This window comes from Ovis canadensis, chromosome 23, assembly GCF_042477335.2.
Source record: "Ovis canadensis isolate MfBH-ARS-UI-01 breed Bighorn chromosome 23, ARS-UI_OviCan_v2, whole genome shotgun sequence".
Lineage (NCBI taxonomy): Eukaryota > Metazoa > Chordata > Mammalia > Artiodactyla > Bovidae > Ovis > Ovis canadensis.
In genome coordinates this window covers 65408676-65421636 of record NC_091267.1, presented here as the reverse complement: position 1 = coordinate 65421636, position 12961 = coordinate 65408676, and the positions used below count along the sequence as shown (strand labels likewise).

General features: G+C 42.0%; 1 protein-coding gene and 1 long non-coding RNA gene across 2 annotated transcripts in view; one reads left to right on the top strand and one right to left on the bottom strand.

Moving 5' to 3' along the window:
* The window catches only part of DCC (DCC netrin 1 receptor), a 1287746-nt gene that overhangs the window by 1195419 nt on the left and 79366 nt on the right, over window positions 1–12961 (bottom strand). The window lies entirely within an intron of this gene.
* Window positions 2877–7407, top strand: LOC138428198 (uncharacterized). Its single transcript, XR_011252341.1, has 2 exons — window positions 2877–2992; window positions 6401–7407. It is a non-coding gene; the product is annotated as an uncharacterized lncRNA (long non-coding RNA).

The following is a 12961-nucleotide window of genomic DNA, read 5'->3' as shown; positions in this document are numbered from 1 at the left end:
TCAGACCTTTTCATGTATAACTTTTGCTCTCATATAGTTTATAAACACTTGATGCTCTACAGTGATCTCCCTTATGCTCTGAACAGGCTGCTCTCTTTCCTTCAGTATAAAAATTCTTGGACACCTTATATACCTTTCATATTTGATAAATCCTCCCATGCCCAGCTCAAAAGCCATTCCTTCTTTCTAGCCTCTGTACCCTATTCCTTTCTTGATTTGGATGAGCATTATCCACTTTTGTTTCTACTCCATAAGCTTCTAAAGAGCAGGAACCAGGTTTTAATTATTTCTGGATTCCCCAAAGTAATATATGTTGTACCATATCTATAGCAGTGAGTGGTAATAAATGCAGCAATGAGCTGAATAGAATTAAATCAAGATTTGTCAGAATGGGGCTCTATCTGAGTGTGTGTTATCCTGCTGGAATGACAGTATTACCGAATTAGAGATTTAAAAACACAGCTACCTTGTGATTTAGATTAGACTTAGTTGATCAAAACACACCAGATGAGCCTTAGGTTGATAACGTGGATTCCAGACACATAAACAATGCAGTCAAAGAGACCAGTGGTAAATTCATTTGATCATGTGGAAAGTGTTCACATAGCTAAACAAAATAAACTAAAAAGAGAAAAAAACTCTGATGGTGAAAACTCATTAGGCTATGAAAACTCGAATATCTAACTTTAAGAGCACGTTAGCATCCCCAAAAGCAGCAAATGTGTCTTAAAAACTTCAAAGGGTCATGTAAACTGGTAAAGAGAAGACCAGCTTCAAATTCACAAATACTCTGGTGTGAATCCCAGTGTTGTCAATTATCAGTTGGGTGTTTGTGAGGCTTTATTTAACCGGTCTGATTCTCAGTTTCTCTCGATTAAATGAACTGGTGTGTATAAAACTCTGAGCACAATGCCAAGTGCTTATCAGGCATTCAATAAATGAGCCTTTTATTGATGGGGCACAGGTAAGAATCAGTCACTCTTTGTGTCCTATAAATATGTATGAAAATTGTGAAAAGGCATGGCAATGTTTAGATAACAGAATGAGAGGACCAAAAAGAGAACAGGAGTTGGTGATAATGGCAGGAAGAAACTGGATAGAAGTATTCATCTATTTGCAGAATTTGCCATTCTAAATCACGAAAATTCTGCACACCGGGTATTTCAAAGGTTATCTATTGCTTCGACTATACTAATATGTGTAGCTTTACTAACCACTGTGTTAAGTCCCCATTGTTGAATGACACGCTTTGCATCTCCAAATTTTTTCCAGGGGTTAGAGAAAATGTAGTTGGATTAATAACATACCTGCTGATTGAAGAGCAAGAGCCCTTTGTTAGTGTGTTTGTCTGCTGCTTTATTTCAGTGAAATAGAGATTTTTTAAAATTATAATTAATTATCATGGATTTCTCTGTCTCCCACAAAAAGGCTAGTACCAAGTTTATACTCTGCAATAGTTTGGTAACAATAATGCTAATGATGACAATAATAATTTACATCGGGGAACAGCTCAATTAAATGTGCATTTGATTAAATCATCCATTAAACTCTCAAAAACAGGTGTGCAGTTTACTGTTGTTGGGCTTCAATCCTCCATTTTAAAACACATATCTTCTCTGAGTCAAGGGCATCTCCTGTTGATTCTTCCTGAGTCCATTCTTTCAATGTATATTGTAAAGTTGAATTTTCCTCCAAATCATGATAAACACCCCTGTGGTTATTTTCACTTTGCCAACAAAGGTCCATATGGTCAAAACTATGGTTTTCTCAGTAGTCATGTACAGATGTGAGAGTTGGATCATAAAGAACGGTGAGCACCGAAGTGATGCTTCCAAACTGTAGTGTTGGAAAATACTCTTGAGAGTCCCATGGAATGCAAAGAGATCAAATCAGTAAATCCTAAGGAAACTAACCCTGAATATTCATTGGAAGGACTGATGCAAAAACTACAGCTCCAATACTCTGGCCACCTGATGCAAAGAGCCGACTCACTGGAAAAGACTCTGATGCAGAGAAAGATTGAAGGAAGGAGGAGAAGGGGGCAACAGAGAATGAGATGGGTGGATGGCACCATTAAATCAGTGGACATGAGTCTGAGCAAACTCTGGGAAATCCTGAAAGACAAGGAAGCCTGGCATGCTGCAGTCCATGGGGTCACAAAGAGTCGGACATGACGTAATGACTGAGTAATGATGATAAGCACCTTTGTTATATTTTCAGCTAATCTTACTATGGCGCGAAAACAGAAATGTATTTTTTTCTGCTTTTCCTGCACTAACTACTGACACTTTCTCTGAAATCATCACACAAAACAGTCAAAGAATAGGTCTGCAGAAATTAGTTGAATTAAATACAATTCTGCTCACCATGCAGCCATGAAGCAGGACACCATTGGATATTTGCAGAGAAAGAAATTAGCTGATAAATATGCAGCGAAGCAATTTTGGTAGATGTAGAACAAAGAGGAAGAGGATGTGGGGAGAAAGGATGAAAGAGAAATGCAAGTAGATTTTTACAAGACAGTGATACAGGACCCTAGTATTCAAAATGCCTGGCCAAGAGGAATGGAGACCTGGGCAAAGTAGCCCAGACAACTGGGTCCTCGAGACATGACTTGGATGAACAAGAGCTGGTTTGGTGGAGCCTTTGCCTCCAGGTTCAAATATCAGATAGGAATAATGCTACTTTGTGTGAGATAATACTTTGAGTGCTACAGGAGATGTGAAAAAAAAAAAAAGGTAATTTCTAGGAGGAATAAATGGCACTGAGCTATGAAAGGATGAAGAAAAACAGAGTTGTGATCGTGTTGTGATATAAGCAGCTGACTATGAGAACTAATGAGTAAGCGTAAATACGGTTCCTCACAAGAGGAACCAGGCCTAGGTCAGGGGATCTCAGAACCCAAGTGTATTTCTCTTCAAAATCTGCAGCCACACATCCTCTGGCTGCCCGTGAAGCGTTGCTGAGGACTGAGACTCAGGGCCTCCACCAGGTAAAGCCAACATTTTACTTTTGTAATTGATTGAATCTGAACTTTACCTTTCTTTCTTCCTCCCGCCTAACTTCTCTCTCTCCCCTTCCATCCACCTCCCTCTTTGCCTCCCTCCTTCTCTCCCTTCCTCTGCTTCTTCCTCTCTCTTCCCCTCTTTCTCCAGCTTTCCTTTCCTTTCCTTTCCTTTCCTCCCTCCCTCCTTCCACCCCCTCTTGCTGTTTTCCTTTTCCCTCCCTCTCTTTCTTTCTTTCTCTAAAAAACTAATGTCCTCAGCAATGAACAGAAAGTAAATAGGGAGAAACAACCCTGGACACAGCATACAAGAAAGGGATATACTGACCTCAAGGGGCTCGAGCCGATCTGAGCTCTCATTCTGCTTCTGTCGCTAGGTATCTGTGTGACCTTGGACAAATCACTGCAGCTCCTTTAGCTTTAATTGCCTCTTAATTAGAATGAGGAGGTGAAATTTTTAGATCAACTCTAATTGCTCTTGCAGTTGTTAAGTACTTAGTGAAAGGGTAAGAACTTAGATCTGGATTATAGCACCAACTGCAGTATTAACCTACGATATGACCTTGAACATATTTCTTGTACTTTCTGAACTCAGTTTCCCTAATCCTTAGAATGTGACTAAAAATAGCATCTACATCATATGATTGCTGTCAAGATTAAGTGAAATGACTCATGTCAAGAATTGAAAATGGTACCTGGCATATTGTAAGTGCTCAGTAAACCTCAATTAATATTTCTGACCCTAATGTCCTCTTTTGTTGCTATGGTCTGGGCTAGTTCTTCATATACAAATTCAGTTTCTCTAAAAGTGGAGAAGTAATGCTATTTTCCAAAAGTCATTTAAAAATATAAAATAGCACAAGAACCAAGCTATTTACAGATCTCCCACCTATTCACATGTTGGTAATACAGACCTTCTAAAGAGACTAAATAAAACAGATCATCAAAGATTTCCTTTTCAGAATAATCAGTGGATGTTAGACATTATCCAGTTTATTAAACAGATATTTGCCTTGTGGATTTTTTGTTGATGGTTGCTGGTGTGGTTATTGATTTATTTGGAAAGCTATTTACTTTCCTTTGGAGATTTATCTCCTGGAAAACAGACTCCTTCTTCGTCAGAAAAACTGATCCTTTTGCTGCTCATCAGTCCTCACTTCAGTCTAAAAATGCTCTCTGCACCTATTGGGCCCTTCAGCCATGACCTGTGTCTAAGTTTACAAATGGGGAAAGGAAGATTGTCAAAGACCTCAACTGGGATGCAGATGTCACTCAAGCTGTCAAGTTGAAGTAAGTGAAAAAAGTAAGTGAAAAAAAACTCCTGGCAGTAGAGCAAGCTTTAGAAAGAAGCTGGGTTCTCTCTTCTCTGTTCTCCTTTCAGGAAAAGAGTGAGGTTTGCATGATGGGCTGGAGAACATGGCTTCTTACCAACACCGTGGAATGTAAATGCTATGGTCAAGATAACACAAGCTGCTCTGGGAAAGCTTGTGTGCTTCACGTGTGCTTTAAAACCACACTTTAAATTCAAATCTTAGTCCCAGATCTCTCAAGTGAATCTGAGAAATACAACTAGTGCTTCTGTGTGAGTATTAAACCATTTAATAAAAGGGCTCCACTAAGATAATAAATATGAGATCTTTAGCCCAATACCTAGGGTAACAGTTGATATTGGGGGGAAAGGAAACTCCACGGTGATGGAGAACACTGAACTTTAATTACTACACTGTATGTGTCCAGGCCACAAATATTTATTAAACTGCAAGGCGATCAAACAAGTCATCTTAAAGGAAATCAACCCTGAATATTCGCTGGAAGTACACATGCTGAAGCTGAAGCCCCAATATTTTGGCCACCTAGTGCAAAGAGCTGACTCATTGGAAAAGACCCTGATGCTGGGAAAGATTGAGGGCAGGAGAAGAAGGGGACAACAGAGCATGAGATGGCTGGATGGCATTACTGACTGGATGGACATGAGTTTGAGCAAACTCTGGGAGATGGTGAGGGACAGGGAGGCCTGGCGTGCTGCAGTCCATGGGGTTGCAAAGAGTCGGACATGACTGGCTAAGAACAAGAACCCACTGAACTCTCACATCCTGAACCCTACAGAAAGTAAGGACAAGAAGCAAGTCTTGGAGGAGAAAGGGTCCTCTAAGACAAGAAGAAAGTTCTTGTCATTCATAGCAGTACAGAGGGTTATTTTTAACTCAAATGTATTACTGTCTTCATAAAGTTATCTTATTTTTATAGGTTAAAAAAGAAAGTCTCAATTTAAGTATGCTCAAGAAACGTGTTTCAGTCCCAAAATACATTTCATTTTAACTTCCTGCTGTGCGCTATGCTTTTTTCCCTCTAAAAGCAGCTCTTGCTCATCAATGCTATAAACTACAACAGCTGAAGACAGGTTTCAGAGGTTTGATTTGAAAGCAATCCATGGAACATATGTATGAACAGAAACCAATTGTCATTTTTTCAATCTAGCATTTCTTCCCTCATTCCCTCTGTCCACAGACAAAATGGATTTCTTCTCTTTTTTTTTTCTCCTTATTTCAAAAATATGAAACAGAAAGAGCCCTGCAAACTTCATCTGAGCCGTTTTATCTCTGTGTTCACACACTGTGGATTTAAAGGTCTGGATGGATGCACTCTCTATACAAGGCAGGAGGAGCCAGGCATACATACAAGGCATAGAGCGTGTCCAAATGCTCTGTGACTCAGGGCGCAGATCTACCCGTATTCCTTCCTGTCTGTCAGAGTCCAGGCTTAACCCCCATCACCCTATGAGAAGTCCCCAGGTACCCCAGTCTGAAGACATCTCTCCATCTGATGAGTTTCAGCATTGCTGTGCACACAGCCTTGATGCCCTGTAAAGGCAATCTGGGCACGTTTTTACCCTTTATCGTGAAGGATTGTTAACCACCTACAGGCAGGATTGTATCATGTATCCCCCTCACCTACACTTTGCACATAGGATTTCATACAGAGTTGGCATGTGGTCTGTATCACATATATATTTCCTAATGGAACAAGTGAAGGAATCCAGGTGACCTAAAGAAGGGAGTTATAGAATCAAGATAAACTTTTACTTTTCTGACTCAGTTTGTTAATAAATTAATGTCAGTAGGAAGCTCACCCTTTTCGCTCAACTCTGTCTCACCTAATCCACAAACGTAAGGCCCTATGACCCCCTGGGAAGCACTCCTGACAGTGGCTAAGAAGAGGACTAGAAAGCACTCTGGTCTGGAACTGGCTGTTGACTGACTGCCCTCAAGCTCATGTCTCCTGTATCTGCTCACTGCCCTGGATTCCTCTGTGTTCTCCTCACATATTTCACCCTACGGGATATCCACACTGCTCTAGGCATTAACTCACCCCTCTGCCTCTCTCTCTCCTGCCCAGGCCCCAGCTGTTCTCCTCCGCTTGCACACAGCACTTGTATGGATTATGCATCTGGTAAGAAGCTCTGTGCCATCCTATGCGGGCAATGTGACCAGAACACTCATTTCAGGCTGAACATCTGTCACCACCGCAGGACTATTCACAGCCTTCCCAAGTGAAGTGTGAAGAAGAAGTCAGAGAGCAAAGGGGACAGTCGCCACTCTGGGTCATTTCTGGACATCAAAACCAACACGACCAAGGAGACAGCTCTGATGTATTATCAAGGAGAGAAGTTCCAACAACTGGCAGACTATCTCTACATAATAGGACCTTATCACAAGGCTCTGCATCATTTCTTCATCTTTTAGAGAAAAATACATTAAGATATTGCCAGCCATCATGCTGTGACCTTTTTTTTTTTTTTCTTTCTCGGATTAGCCAATCCATCACTTAGTTAGACCTCACGGAGATGATAGCAAATATTTGTTTGTCATTTGGGTCAGTCCATTCATTCAGTCAGTCAGTCTCACTCAGTTTTGTTTATTTCTTACTTCCTTTTCACCTTGCAAAGAAAAATGAAGATGGAAATAAGTGTGTCATAAATACATTGATGAAGGTTTTTCTATTTTGCTGTTTTCCAAAGTTTTTTGTAATTAAAAAAAAAAAGTTGTGATAAGACAAATTTGTTAAGATTTGGTGGGGAGAAGATATTTTGCAATGGTCTGGGACACTCGGCCTTACCATGGATGGCAGAGTCTCATGGGACACCCTTGGGTCCCTGGACAATCAGGGGTTAGTGTGAGGTCAAGACAAGAAGTTGGTGGGAGGAGAACATGGGGCAGGTGAGAGTCGAAGAAAGGAGCACTGCAAGGTTGAACAGAAAACCTGATCACTCTGTTGATCTCCCTCTCCTGTTCTTGGCAAATACATGCGATCATCAATCCGGGGGATTCATCAAGAATGCTGCTTCTGCCAGAACTACTCGGTAACTCTTCAAAGCAAATTCAATAAAGCCCCAACTGCCAAGACCCACTGATTCCTTTCCCTCTGTCAAGGTTGTTCCAGAGACACTCAGTGGATGCCACATGCTCTGTGGCAAGAAAGACACCAGCCTTCAAGACAAAACACAGAAGCCTTACAAGGCTGCGCCAGATGCAGCAACCCTGTGGCTGGTAGTTGGGCCAGGATTGCAAGACAGGGAACTATGGCCCTGGGACTCTGCGAAACTCCCCTGCTCTCACTTGCAGGGAGAGAACCTCCAAAGAAAGAGAAACAAGAGTCACTCTTCAGGGTTTGTTATAAACAGGAAGGAAACCCGCCCCACACCTCCCGCACTCTCCTTAGCCACCCATGCACATCCCCAACAGGACAACCGCTCATGTCAGCCCGTTTTCCGACTTTGTGCATCTAGGCACTTGGAATACTCTACTACACTGTTCCTCAGGGGAATGTCTGCTTTCTCCCTTTCTCTCTAACAGGGGATCAGCTTCAGCATTTAAATTGAAACAAACAAACAAACAAACAAACAAACAAAAACAAAAACCAAAACAAACCTGGGGTAGCTCACAAGAACATGGAATTTACAATACACAAAGAGGATTGTTTGAATAACTATTACATTTTTTTCCTCTTAGATCACATCATAGCACTAACATCAGAGGCCTCTCCCTTGGCCTGTAGACAGTCACTGATTAAAATGATGAAAACACAACTTGGCAAGTGTAGCAACATCAGGATCCTGAGCTCTGGGCTTGCAAGTCTGCAGCCCTGACTATGAATTGATCTCAACCAGAGTCTTTAAGCACATCATCCTTATTCTGCTCAAACCAGACTTCAACCCCTCCCTCCTTCCCCCAACCTTCTTCAAACCTTATTTGTATCCACTTTGTCTTGGCATGCTGAGCCTCACCTTTAGGGAATCACTGATACTTTGCTTTTCTTTTTTTTTTTTTTTAGTTTTTTATTTTTTAAATTTTAATATCTTTAATTCTTACATGCGTTCCCAAACATGAACCCCCCTACCACCTCCCTCCCCATAACATCTCTCTGGGTCATCCCCATGCACCAGCCCCAAGCATGCTGCATCCTGCGTCAGACATAGACTGGCGATTCAATTCTTACATGATAGTATACATGTTAGAATGTCATTCTCCCAAATCATCCCACCCTCTCCCTCTCCCTCTGAGTCCAAAAGTCCGTTATACACATCTGTGTCTCTTTCCCTGTCTTGCATACAGGGTCGTCATTGCCATCTTCCTAAATTCCATATATATGTGTTAGTATACTGTATTGATGTTTTTCTTTCTGGCTTACTTCACTCTGTATAATCGGCTCCAGTTTCATCCATCTCATCAGAACTGATTCAAATGAATTCTTTTTAACGGCTGAGTAATACTCCATTGTGTATATGTACCACAGCTTTCTTATCCATTCATCTGCTGATGGACATCTAGGTTGTTTCCATGTCCTGGCTATTATAAACAGGGCTGCGATGAACATTGGGGTACATGTGTCTCTTTCAATTCTGGTTTCCTCGGGGTGTATGCCCAGCAGTGGGATTGCTGGGTCATAAGGTAGTTCTATTTGCAATTTTTTAAGGAATCTCCACACTGTTCTCCATAGTGGCTGTACTAGTTTGCATTCCCACCAACAGTGTAGGAGGGTTCCCTTTTCTCCACACCCTCTCCAGCATTTATTGCTTGCAGATTTTTGGATCGCAGCCATTCTGACTGGTGTGAAGTGGTACCTCATTGTGGTTTTGATTTGCATTTCTCTAATAATGAGTGATGTTGAGCATCTTTTCATGTGTTTGTTAGCCATCCGTATGTCTTCTTTGGAGAAATGTCTATTTAGTTCTTTGGCCCATTTTTTGATTGGGTCGTTTATTTTTCTGGAATTGAGCTGCAGAAGTTGCTTGTATATTTTTGAGATTAGTTGTTTGTCAGTTGCTTCATTTGCTATTATTTTCTCCCATTCAGAAGGCTGTCTTTTCACCTTGCTTATATTTTCCTTTGTTGTGCAGAAGCTTTTAATTTTAATTAGATCCCATTTGTTTATTTTTGCTTTTATTTCCAGAATTCTGGGAGGTGGATCATAGAGGATCCTGCTGTGATTTATGTCTGAGAGTGTTTTGCCTATGTTCTCCTCTAGGAGTTTTATAGTTTCTGATCTTACATTTAGATCTTTAATCCATTTTGAGTTTATACTACAAAGCCACAGTCATCAAGACAGTATGGTACTGGCACAAAGACAGACATATAGATCAATGGAACAAAATAGAAAGCCCAGAGATAAATCCACACACATATGGACACCTTATCTTTGACAAAGGAGGCAAGAATATACAATGGAGTAAAGACAATCTCTTTAACAAGTGGTGCTGGGAAAACTGGTCAACCACTTGTAAAAGAATGAAACTAGATCACTTTCTAACACCGCACACAAAGATACTTTGCTTTTCAAATGCAGGCAAGGATAACACTGACATAGTGAAACATATTCACCAAATATTAGCCCTGAGTATGGGGTAAATTACAAATATTGAGTACTAAGAGCTAAACGGTTTTCAAGTTACATTTAATCCTTACAACAACGTTGGAAAATAGCTCTTCTTAGCCCCATTTTCCAAATAAGCAAATGGGGATTCAGATGGTTGTCAAAGGGCATATAAATAGAAAATTGCTAGAGTGAGATTCCAACTTCAAAGTTCATGGCATTCTCCATTAAGCCACGGGAACTTTCCCTAAGCATCTTCATTTTCTCCCATCAAGAATGCTCTTACTTCTTCCCTGAATAAAATCCTTCACATCTTTCAAACTGTGCTCTGACCACTTCAAGCTCAAATTCATCTTGGTTTCTCCCGAATTCCTACTGAAGTACTTCCTGGTCCAATCATTTTCTTATGTCCTATCTCTGACCCTCTCTGGGTCATTGATTATCACGCATTCATCTGATGATCTATAAATGAGAGATTCAAACTTGGGGAGCCCTTAAGATTCACCCAGGGCGGTGGTCCAACATTTCAAGGTACACGGCCAGACCTGGAGGTGGGCACTCTTAACAAGCAGTTGGTATTCTAATGCAGTGGGACCATGGACCATACTTTAAGAAATGCTCATCTAGATCCTAAGCTGTTTAAGAATAAGGATGCTATTGCCTGCCTGGCACTGTTATCTGTAAAAAGCCCACACCCTGTGGCAAGCCCAGCCTGGGTGCCCTGAAGAGTAACATCCCAGTCTGCCTTGCCTCTGCGGACTCGGTTTCCTTGATCACGTGCCGGTTCTGGGCCTCAATCGGTGCTCTGTTCCTTGTGATTCCCACCCCCAAACCGTGCTGCCTGATCTAGTTGCCAGCTTCCTCCTGATGCTTTGGCTCAGCCTCCTGTCCTCACTAACTGGACCCAAACCAGGATCTGCCTCCTCTTTCAGGCATCATCACTCCTTTTGGAAATGGCCTCCCAGATAACTGTCCATAACGCTTCTCCTTGTTCTACTCAGCTGAACAAACCTTTGCTCTTTGTAAGCCAAGTGAGGTGCCACCCAGCCTGCTCCAGACCCAGAGACAGGACGTTGTACTGGTGTAATCATCTCTACCGTTTCTGCCTGCAGCATGCATTCCAGGATTTATTGTTTTATTCATTTTATTTATGAGAGCTAAAGACTCCCATGGAGAAGGCAATGGCACCCCACTCCAGTACTCTTGCTTGGAAAATCCCATGGATGGAGGAGCCTGGTGGGCTGCAGTCCATGGGGTCGCTAAGAGTCAGACACGACTGAGTGACTTCACTTTCACTTTTCACTTTCATGCATTGGAGAAGGAAATGGCAACCTACTCCAGTGTTCTTGCCTGGAGAATGGGGGAGCCTGGTGGGCTGCTGTCTATGGGGTCGCACAGAGTCGGACACGATTGAAGTGACTTAGCAGTAGCAGCAGTATCAATGACTCCCACAAGGTACAAATGGAGAAAAACTACTTTCTCAGGAGACAGGGGCCTTTTCGTACTTTCTAAGTAACGAATGGCAGACAAATTTAGGGTTTTTCTCTTCATTTTGTAGGGTTTAGGGTTTTTCTCTTCATTTTGTAGGGTTATGATTGTTAATTCGAGGAGTACTCAATAAATAAAATAAGTGAAGTAGAGTTGGACAAGTGTGCTCAGCTGCTGACCATTTGTTTGTTTTTAAACAATCTGGGACAAGTGGACAAAAGAACAGCATCTAACCTTTTGGGCTTGTTCATAATTTCCACTGAGTCCTGCCCCAAGGCCACCAAAGCAGAGCCCAGAATTAAGGTCACCTCCAACACTGACTGACCTCCTCTGTACCCACTGCCAACTCCCCACCACCACCCATCATCACCAACAGGCTTCCTGACTCCAAATGAGGCAAAGATGCCAACTCCGGTAGTCACCCCACCATGCCCTAATCAATCATCTAATGCCAACCTTCCAGCAGGAATGTGCTTTGTCTTGAAGGTATAAAAACTGGCTACTTAACCAGTGAAAACTGTCAACTCCTGGACGTCAGCCCGCTGCACTCACAGTGCCCACAGTATCTCTGCTTTTTGTTCCTAATAAACTCACTCCCTTCCGAAATGCTCTGAGTCTGGAAATTCTCTTCCAACTGGTACTCAACCTGCCTCAACAATTTCCTTCATCAGTTTCCTGGGGTCCTGTAAAATCCGGAAAGGAAGAGCTGAGGTTAGACGATGCAGACAAGGATGCTTCTTTTCACGCCAGGTTCTCCATTTCAGAGAGCTGACCCCACTCCGCTGGTGCAATTCTATCTCCCAAGGTGGCCGGAGGATACAAGGTCCCTAAACACTTTTCTCTTGAAGTTCTCAGTCCTCTGTCCCTCTGTGTTCCCTCAAGTTCATGCACTCACCGGTGCTCCTTGCGCTGAATTACCATTTCCAAGGACATCCCTGCCTCTAGATCACAAACTCTGTGATGGCCAGGAGCCTGCCACCTTCACCTTGGCACACCCCATGATGCTGGCACTGTGTCCTGCATATAGTACATGCCCCATACTTGTGTGTGTGTCAAATGGAAATTAGCATCAGTTTGCTGATCATCTTCTCCCTTGAAGCCCAGAACACATCACAGTAGATGGATGCTTTCCAGAGTATCTCACCACTCCTAAAATCAGAGGCAGTGTGCCACGCTGAAATCCAACTTCCTCAAGCCATCACATATTATAATTGGGAACAGCCAGGCACCTTATGCTGCTTTACGCCAGATTTTTTTTTTTCATAAATTTGAAAAAATTTATGAAAAGGTTACGAAGGGTCCAGATGGCTTGTTACAGGGCTGTAAACAACCCGACACACCATCGAATGTATAAAAATATGCCATTTTTAAACTTGGACAATGATGATGGAAAAACCACAGCAATCCTGGCAAAGCTAGACAAAGCATTCGGGGAAGCCCTTGTCAGTCTTTTAGCATATGTAGAATGGAGATGCACAGATTTTATTTCTCTCCCCGCACTTCTGAAACTGCATTTGTAATTCACTGCTTAGAACTAACAAAAAGACTAATTTCTTGGTATATAATCCTCAGCAATCACAGAAACATGCCAACTAGTTT